The sequence below is a fragment of the Amphibalanus amphitrite genome, unplaced genomic scaffold (genome assembly GCF_019059575.1).
Source record: "Amphibalanus amphitrite isolate SeventyFive unplaced genomic scaffold, NRLGWU_Aamphi_draft 001885F_arrow, whole genome shotgun sequence".
NCBI classification, from domain to species: domain Eukaryota; kingdom Metazoa; phylum Arthropoda; class Thecostraca; order Balanomorpha; family Balanidae; genus Amphibalanus; species Amphibalanus amphitrite.
The window spans coordinates 50,100-60,599 of NW_024883378.1; positions in this window are offsets into that span (position 1 = coordinate 50,100).

The following is a 10,500-nucleotide window of genomic DNA, read 5'->3' on the forward strand; positions in this document are numbered from 1 at the left end:
GCAACTCAGCTGGCTGATCAACCGTAACCTCAGCGACCTTGCTTTTGTGATTCGTGACTAGCGCTTGTCACGCCTGTCGGCCACGTGCAGTCACGCAGTTAATCGGCACGTATCGGCCTTCGTATCCTGCAGAGGCCGTCCTGGGCCGGCTTTATTGACAGTGTCGCATTCCCTCACTGCAGTTCACACCATCAGAAATGCAAATTCGATCTATAGCACACGCGAATGCTGGGGTCCTATAGGGGAAGCGGGGGGAGCACCGCCACCTTAAAGGGACTATCCCACCTTCTAAAATGTTGTTAAAACCAGTTAAATTGTGCCCGACTTTATAGATTGGATGACCAGGAACACGGTTCTGGCATTTATTTTTCATTAAACATCTTAGGCTTCCCATATTCCAAACACGAACTTTCAAATATGTGACGTCACAGCCCAAAATTACCTCCTTCCCCAGGCCTCATTACTGTCGTAAAGCTGATTCTTTTTACTCTGTAGGCACCACAACAAAGTTCAGACCAAGTTTTAAGCGATTTTTCAACGAACAAACCCATTTAAATCAGAATGACCAAACAAGGTGACGTCACACTAACGGTCGCTCCATGTTGAAGATAGGGCCTTGTACAAGGCCCATTTTCAAATGAAGGGAACGAATTTCTTCAACACCAAGAGGCCGCGGGGGTTGCAACCTAGATAGATAGTGGTTTCTGAACCTCGCCGCAAACTTGGCTATCTCAACTCAAACCCCATGTTAAAGGTGGGATAGTCCCTTTAAGCATTTCTGCTCACTACTACATGTAGCAAAACACCCAACCCTCCTAACAGTGTTCTATTACCTTCTTCCTGGTGTTCATTTAGAAGCGCGAGTAATTTAAGCGGGGCAGGGACTAAATTAACTTTCCTCAAGTGCTCAGATATGTACATACTGTGCAATTACACCGCTAACGGTGTTAATATTTTTCTGTGTGTATGCGTAGTAAAAACGAAGCTCTCTTGCATTCATGTGAAAGTAAGAATGTTTTCCTACATGTTGGCATAGTTTCCAGCGCTCCATTATAAAATTTCGCTACTTTACAGACATTGAAAACAAGTCCTGCATTTTCCGTCCTCCAAAAAATGTGCGGGTAGCACCGCCACTGATGGCGATGTTATCCACAGATCGGCATTACGGTGACAGCCACCCTTGGAAGCGTTACTGCTGTCTGAAATAGTAACTCAAACTCATATAAGACACACAAGAGTTGGTTGTTAGTTTGTCACAGATCAGACTGTTTGTTGCGGACAATATGCATACAAAGCATGACAAATTCACGTTTATTTCGAAACATCCAGTGAAGTCAAACGTGAGGTTAAAAAACAGACGACGTTTGCGGCCTAACTAAAGCTCTTCTCCGAGCTGAGTGAATCATCATTGCGGCTTTATCCATTTTGCCACCCCTTAGGGTAGCACCGCCGAGCATGGCGGTGTTACCCCACACACAGTCATGGACCGACAACGCCCCGACGGGAAAACAAGCCGGGACGCGATTCTTCTGTAATTCCTTTCTCAACGAAGAGCACTTCATGCCCTCAAATTTAACGTAAAAATCAAGGCATTTTGACTTGAAATGACCACTTACTTACTGCTAAAACATGCCAAATGATTACAACGATGGTTTGAAATTCACAAAATGGGCAATTGCGATCTCAAAATCAAATAAATATTAGCGAAACCTACCTCACGTGGCGTCCCGTTTCCGTTCGGACACCGAAATGGCGGGTGTTTACATTTACAATTCAGAGTTTTGCCGATAGAGAGGATGGCGGTGTTTCCCACATGGCGGTGCTACCCGTCCCCCGCTTCCCCTACGTTTCACCGCGCTGCTTGGGTTGGTGTTGTGTTTGTCCTTTGAACATCGGGTCTAACTCTTCTAGCTCATTTAACACATCGATCGGCTCTCCGGCCAGCGAACGAGAAACATCAGACGTTAGAATGCTCCGATAAGAGAACCCACAGAGAACCATTGACCTGTGACCACTCGGAAGCTGGGGCATAAACTTCTCTGTCGGTGGGGAGTTAGGCATCCAAAACAGACTGATAAGGAACACCGGGCAGATTAAGCTCATTTTAGTTACACGACTTCGCCGTCCCGGGGCGGGTTGGTCCGATTGTGTATAACACATCGAAACGGCGGCGTTTTAATCCCCGCCTGTTCCTCTGCTTCTGGGCCGTATATGTATATAAGCGGCACATGGTAAATGAAACATTCTTTAGATCATCATAATTCATGACAGAAAAAAAACTAAATATATCTTAAGCACAAGTAAAAGGTTACATCATCAGAGGTAATAAAGGGTCACAGCTTCCATATCTGGAGGATCTCTGGCAATTCAGTCATAGCTTATGAACTTATAGAGATAGAAAATCGCGGGACAACAATCGATAGCTCTGTGTAAGTGTCTGGGCCGCCCGTCCTGCGCTGTTTATGAGGCTGTGTCACAAACGTGCCCTCTTATATTATCTAAATTCAATTACGTGGCCTCCAGAACGCAAAAACAGTAAAAATAACTTTTTGTGTGAAAACCTTTTCAATTTATTTTTTGCGATAACTTTTGACATAGAGGCCACAGGGCCAACAACCGGCCACCCTGCATGCACCCACTTATCCCAAGGACCATGGCTGACCTGTTTCTGCTGACCAACTGCCCAATGGGATGCGAACTGAGGAGATTTGACCGGCTGTGTGACGTTATCAGTAGCGTCAGCTGACAATAGCGGGGCGTGTCGCGCAGGTGTCGTGACGCGTCACGCCGCTAATTGTTGACGGAAGGTGGGCCATTTCAGTCGAAATGGGACACAGAACGGGGGCACCGTGCGCCGCGGCAACGGGAGGACACCAGGGCGAGCGCTGTTGAAGGGATTAGCCTCGATGACGCACTGAAGCGTGTCCACATTTAATTTGGCGCCATTAGTGACCCACTATATAGGAAGGTCGAATTTGTGGCTATACCTAAAGCTTAGTGAATGCGTTATATGCAGTGAAAGCCAGGCGGGCTGATCGTTTAGCCGTTTTCGGAGCATCGACCTTGCTAGCTCCAAGTCATGGTGAGGGAGGCACCTGTGCCTTATCCGAGCGTTATTTGGCTTCGTGACCAGTGCGATCTGTCGTATCAAGTCATTGTCATTATCACTAGGCCGCACCAGCCATGACATAGAGAATAGTTTTTGTTTTATGGTGATCTATGGAAACAAGGCTAAAAAAGACCAAGTGACTCGTTTGATATAGTTCTCCAGCAACAACAACAACAACAACAAAATCAGTCTGCATTTCTTCCCAGTGCAATCACGTCAGCAATCAATCAGACTGATTGCACGAGTGGTGATCGAATCTGTCCTGAGAAATCAGTGCTGATTGGAGCAGCTGCGTTTTCGGCGGCCAATGAGATGGTATACGTGAGCGGAATGCGAAAGGCTCGGATTCGGGTGCAAGGTGCTGAATTGGTGAATTGGTGAATGTGCTGGCCAGCGGCGGCGGCGGTTGTTTCACATGTTTTATCTTATGTTTCAGAGTGGTGCCTCGAGTCAAGCGATTGCGCTTTTGCACCACTCTGCTATCACGCTTATGTTGTTAGTTATTGTACTGTATGTTTCGTTGATGATGCTTTATTTCGTATGTATGTTCGGTTCCTTAATAAACATTGTGTGTGTGTGTGTGTGTGTGTGTGTGTGTGTGTGTGTGTGTGTGTGTGTGTGTGTGTGTGTGTGTGTGTGTGTGTGTGTGTGTGTGTGTGTGTGTGTGTGTGTGGTTTACACATACGAAAACGGCCTCACCGGTGACGGCATATCAAAAGTGTACGTCAAACATGACCTGCAACCACTAATTAAACGAAACCTAAACAAAAAGTGCCACAATTTTCATCCCCGTTTGTCTTCTTTTACGGTTTCAGTAGTTGTTATGCGGAAAATTTAAGTAATCCATTCGGCTTAACCCGCGCCGGGCCGGTGCTCCGCGACATCCGGCCCGGGTCGCGGGGGGTGTCTGAACAGAACACCCCCCCGTCTAACTCGGTTCCTGGGCCACGTAGCGACACGCGGTAAGCGGCATTCGAAAGAGCGTCAAAAATAATGACGGAATTACTCAGGCAATTTTTGGGTCAGGTCAAAGGTCAGGTCGCCAGAGGTCATCAAAGGTCATTTCAACAATTTTGGAAACTGCCAACGGCTATCTCGGGAACCAATAGAGCTACAGCGCCGCGAAAAGCGCATTCGATAGCCCTTTTACAGACCTTTCTGAATGTTGTTCTCAGATTTGACATCAGGTCAACGGTTTAGCCTCCAGAGAGCAAAAACTAAAAATAGCCGTTTTCACTCAAAACAGTTTTTCGGTGATAACTTTTGATTCAAGCACGCCACGACATTACTTTTGCCAGGATCGTGTTCCTTTTGTCCAGACGCGTCGAATGAACTATTCGTCGACCTTGCAAGGTCATTTTTAATAATTTGACCTCAGGTCAAGGTCATGACCTGGCCGGAAAGGGTCATGTTGCATATCGGTCGATCCGTATCGTCGAGCTGAATACATCTGACGTGTTTTTATCGCTCTAGCACGTCTCTATCAAAAGTTATAGCCAAAAACTGCTGGTGACCGTTCATGACCTGAGATGACCTCAGGGGCACACAGAGAGGTCACGGGTGCATTTTTCCGATTCAGTGTGTCATGTTTACCCATGAACCGATGTGTGAGAGGCTTTTGAACACCATTCGTCCACAGGAGGCGCATTTCAATTTTCTCCCATTGCCTTAGGGAGAGGTCGTAAAACTGACCTGACCTTTGGTCACCGATATCAAAATTCCGAGATATAAATTTTGTACATACTCATATCAATCGAGCTGAAAGTTTAAAGGCGATCGTTCATTCGGTGTAGCTCTGACAAGGATTGAAACTTTTTCTGAAATTAGGTCACTTGACATGACCTGGTGACCTGACCTTGAAAACCCTTGGTCTGAAATTTTCACAACATGTGCGGAAACGATACATGAACAGGTGTGTTAAAAACGGTGGCGCTCCGCGCCACCGTTTTTGAGATATCTGCGAAAACCCGACAGGGGTTAACATTAAAAAAATGAAATTATCATGTATTTTCCGCTAAGTTTGAACATCAGCATCTAGATTCTAGATGCTAGAATAGCATTTCCTTTTCCTTATCATCACGGTCTCGTAATCTCTAGGCTAGGTATATGCTTCCAGAAACCTGATAAGTGTGAATTTATCAACTAACCCTTTATGCGTACTACGTATCATAGAGGTCAGATTGCACGGCTTTTAGAATAATTGTGTCGCAAATATGCAGCATCAGTAGGTATTCGCTGAAAACTTTCTGATCATTTGATTATGTGCGGCTCACCGCAAAGTAGCTGCCAACTCTCTTCTCTGTGAGGGCGTTTTCTCGCCTTGGTTTTGTTCATGCTCTGTGGGTGCGCGACCGAGGTGAAAGTTCACCCGAGAGGAACCGGCACGAACCGACTCGGTCGCAGGTCGTGATCTGTTCGACACTTTTTCTTCTGTTGCTGCTCCTCAGCACGCGCTGCCGTGCCGCACCGGCAGATTGCGGTGGGCGCGTTTCGGCTGCGCGGTGCGTCCGCTCGCCGCTCCGGTGAAATTGAGCACGGGGAAACGTTCATTGCGCCGGAGTGGGCCGGGTTTCCTCGTCCGGACCTACATGTCAGCTCCGTGACCCGAGCAGTGGGACATTAGCTCCCCCGTGGCCCTGCAGCTATTACCGTGGTGATATTTTCCGGCCGCTCCAGCCCAGACGGACGAAGCGAGCGAGTTCAGCACATGTCACGATCGCAGTACACTTCTCACGGTGGTCAGAGGTCAGGTCATCAACTGTGACCTGCTGTCTCAGTGCTGTGCCTGTTACCTGAGAGGAAAGGTTGCGGAATAGACAGTTTGCTCGACAGACAGCGCTGGGGCATTCTTCCCTGCAATGGCGATATTTGCTGTAGAGAACGAGCTGGAGAGAGAAGAGAGAGAGAGAGAGAGAGAGAGAGAGAGAGAGAGAGAGAGAGAGAGAGAGAGAGAGAGAGAGAGAGAGAGAGAGAGAGAGAGAGAGGGGATGAGGGGTAAGGTGAAAGGGAATTAATGCTCTTTGTTTTGGGAGGACCAATAACTACTGAATATAAATCATCATAAACCTCTACAACTGGCGATCAAGCTAAAAGTTGGCAATCAAAAACATTAGGTATGTTACGACTTACGAGCATAACTGATGACTGAAATCGTATCTGAGCAGCACATTGGGTAAGTATTTCATCCTACAGCTATTCAATTCACAACATAACATGCTACAAAACCACATAATCATCACAACAAAGCCTAACATCATCACCGATCGGCGATCGTCCGCCTTTGATCACTGTCCAGCTGAGTCACTGACCCCGCCGTTGACCCCTGGAGCACGCGCAGCCCCGCGGCACTCGGCAACAGGTGCCCCGCGGCGCGCGGCGCCTTTGTGTGACCATATAAGGAGCGCCGGCCGCCTCGCATGGGTGGTCGACTGCAGATCGATTTTTGATCAGCTGGGTGGCGGTGGGGAGGCGGGTGAGCCGTCTGCTGAGTACTGGGGGAGAGGAAAGCCACCCTACGGCTCAAAACAAAGGGACTTTGGGTCGCGCAGGCCGGTGAAAGGCTACTTTTCCGGGTTTGGAAAAGTAGCCTAATGAAGTGCAAGCCGGGTTGTTCGAAAATTGAAGCAACTCCGGGATTTATCAGACGCAAATTTTTATGAATTTGATGGTTTGCAAAATTTTGTTGTTTTGTCTTTTAAAGGGACTATCCCACCTTTAACCCTCGCATGTGTAAGGGGGGGTCGGATGGACCCCCCCATGGTTTTTCGCAAATAACTCGCGTAAAAAGCGGCCGATCGCGACGAAACTTTCAGTACCCTCGCATTGATCAATTTGACACCTACCCTGAAAATTTCATGACCCTGACCCAAATGACCTTTGACCTGTGACCTCTTTACCGAGACCATGTTTGGCCGGAATCGCGATTCGGCGTACGTCGGCTCGCATTAGCCGCGCGTTTGCAAGCTTTTCGTGGTTTCAAACGTTCAACCATGTGATTTGATGTTGCTCCCATGCATTAGGGTGGGTGTCAAGGTCACCTGAAGGTCAGGTCAGGTCATTGACCTTTGGTGACCTCGGGTGACCTCGGTTCACTTTTTCGAGTTTTACATGTTTCTAGGCTAGTTTTTGGAGCTGAATTCAAATTTAGCAACCATTTGAACATTTACGAAGTAGTTTTGGTGCCTTCGTAACATGTTACGAAGCTGTCAGAGGCGGTTGACACGTACTACGAATACCCGTCACGACGCCTACTGATTGACCTGACCTGACCTGACCCGACCTGGTCTAAATGCTTAAAGACATCATCTGTGATCAAAACTAACACGATATTCGTGATCAGCACCCCGAAAAACCCCTTAGCAGCCACACTTTACGACTTTCTAATAGGTCCCGATTTTCCCGACTTTGGGTCATTGACCTGACCTGGAAGGTCAACCAATGACCTAGGACCTTAAAATTGGGTATCATCGGCTTCCTCTCGTCACGGGCAACACGCTCGTTTTTTCCGCGAAGCTCTATCTCGATCAGGGGCCAAACGGCAAGGGGGGGGGTCCAACCGACCCCCCCCCCTACACATTAGAAGCTGGAAAACGCCGCACACATGCGAGGGTTAACATGGGGTTTGAATTGAGATAGCCAAGTTTGCGGCGAGGTTCAGAAACCACTATCTATCTAGGTTGCAACCCCCGCGGCCTCTTGGTGTTGAAGAAATTCGTTCCCTTCATTTGAAAATGGGCCTTGTACAAGGCCCTATCTTCAACATGGAGCGACCGTTAGTGTGACGTCACCTCGTTTAGTCATTCTGATTTAAATGGGTTTGTTCGTTGAAAAATCGCTTAAAACTTGGTCCGAACTTTGTTGTGGTGCCTACAGAGTAAAAAGAATCAGCTTTATGACAGTAATGTGGCCTGGGGAAGGAGGTAATTTTGGGCTGTGACGTCACATATTTGAAAGTTTGTGTTTGGAATATGGGAAGCCTAAGATGTTTAATGAAAAATAAATGCCAGAACCGTGTTCCTGGTCATCCAATATATATACTCGGGCACAATTTACCTGGTTTTAACAACATTTTAGAAGGTGGGATAGTCCCTTTAAAGATATTTCTATGTAACAAAGAGGCTAATAATGTTCAAACTTCAAACTCCCTACGAAGGGTTTGTCAATGAGACTAGCCGCGGAGTGCTTGAATTTCTCAACCGACAATCAATTAGGTACGTCTCCGTTAACCTGCTGAGTCAACATATTGCATATTTACCGTGCCCTCTGTTGGGCAACATGCCATCATCTCCCGTCACATGAACCTTATGAAACGGTTCAGAGTCGTGTACCCGGCCCAGTGAAGACTCAGCTCATTTCGCTTCTAAGGCTGCATTACGTCCAGCCTCGTCATTTCCCTCCCACATTTATCTCTCATTTCCACACACCGCATTGCCAACCTTACGGAACGAGCTGCAGACTGTCAATCTTTCTAAAATGAATCAACACATTTTCGGTCATAACTCACCGTGTAACGTAAACACTAAACACAGTGACGCAATGTCTCAGAGGCATCTTCCAACAGCTCAATTAGCGCTCACCTTTGCCGTTCCGGGTGTCAGAAGATGGTTTACTTACGGATTGAACTTCCCTTCTAACCTGCTTTGGCGTATCACGGTCTCGACTTCTATCTCGTCCCTTTGTCGGTTCTTGCTTCCTTTCCGTATCTGCTACATGCTGAAAGACCGACCCGAAGGGCAGATAGAAGGAGACTGGAAGGACGTAGGACAGGTGGTATTGGGCAGTGGGTGGGTGGGAAATTGCTCTGGCGTGCCGTTGTCGGGCGGATGTTCAAACAACAGGCTGTTGCGGCGTTGCCGTTCCGCGAAATAACAAAGCGCATAATAATTAGTTAATATTGATTTCGTGGTGGTAGGGCAGTGTACAAGACTGGCTAAATATTCGATAAGTATTAAATAATAAAGCAATTTTCCCATAGAACTTGTTTTCAGGCTGCGCTCCCTAGATATATAATAAACTCTGGCCGCTCGACGCGCCATCTATGCTCCCGTGTACGGACACTCTCCGCGCGGGGCCAGTAGGCACCCGCCCGTCGGTGTGCGTGGGCCGGCCGGTAGACACCCGTCCGTCCGGCGCTAATGTTCCGTGCTGCATCGCGTTGCACAGCACGGTGCCATTAGCGCTCACCTTTGCCGTTCCGGGTGTCAGAAGATGGTTTACTTACGGATTGAACTTCCCTTCTAACCTGCTTTCGCGTTTTGGCGTATCACGGTCTCGACTTCTATCTCGTCCCTTTGTCGGTTCTTGCTTCCTTTCCGTATCTGCTACATGCTGAAAGACGCCAAAGAAACGCCGGCGTATCACGGTCTCGACTTCTATCTCGTCCCTTTGTCGGTTCTTGCTTCCTTTCCGTATCTGCTACATGCTGAAAGACCGACCCGAAGGGCAGATAGAAGGAGACTGGAAGGACGTAGGACAGGTGGTATTGGGCAGTGGGTGGGTGGGAAATTGCTCTGGCGTGCCGTTGTCGGGCGGATGTTCAAACAACAGGCTGTTGCGGCGTTGCCGTTCCGCGAAATAACAAAGCGCATAATAATTAGTTAATATTGATTTCGTGGTGGTAGGGCAGTGTACAAGACTGGCTAAATATTCGATAAGTATTAAATAATAAAGCAATTTTCCCATAGAACTTGTTTTCAGGCTGCGCTCCCTAGATATATAATAAACTCTGGCCGCTCGACGCGCCATCTATGCTCCCGTGTACGGACACTCTCCGCGCGGGGCCAGTAGGCACCCGCCCGTCGGTGTGCGTGGGCCGGCCGGTAGACACCCGTCCGTCCGGCGCTAATGTTCCGTGCTGCATCGCGTTGCACAGCACGGTGCCATTAGCGCTCACCTTTGCCGTTCCGGGTGTCAGAAGATGGTTTACTTACGGATTGAACTTCCCTTCTAACCTGCTTTCGCGTTTTGGCGTATCACGGTCTCTGGCGTCTTTCAGCAAGAAATCACGGCACTGACCCCATGCAGGACGCTGATCGACAGAGGGCGTGAAAGGAGTCGAGACCGAGTCGCGCCAAAAGAAAATTGGTATATGATGGTTACTCGTGCCACCGATCGCCGAGCACGTGCTAATGGCACCTTACTGGATCGGATGAGACTGTAAGATTCATTAGAACGGCGAAGCCCACAGCCATACACACATCGGCGCCGCAAACGCCCGTACGTACTCGGCGGCGGCATTGTGTGAACCCATGACTCATATGAAACACCCAGTGACACCTAGCGGCCGGCCAGACATTGCACTGACGTGGAAGTGACTACAGGCGGCGGCGCCCCACGAACTGCACCCTTCCCTTTGCTGACAAACCATCACAGAGGGACCATCTTTCCCCCAC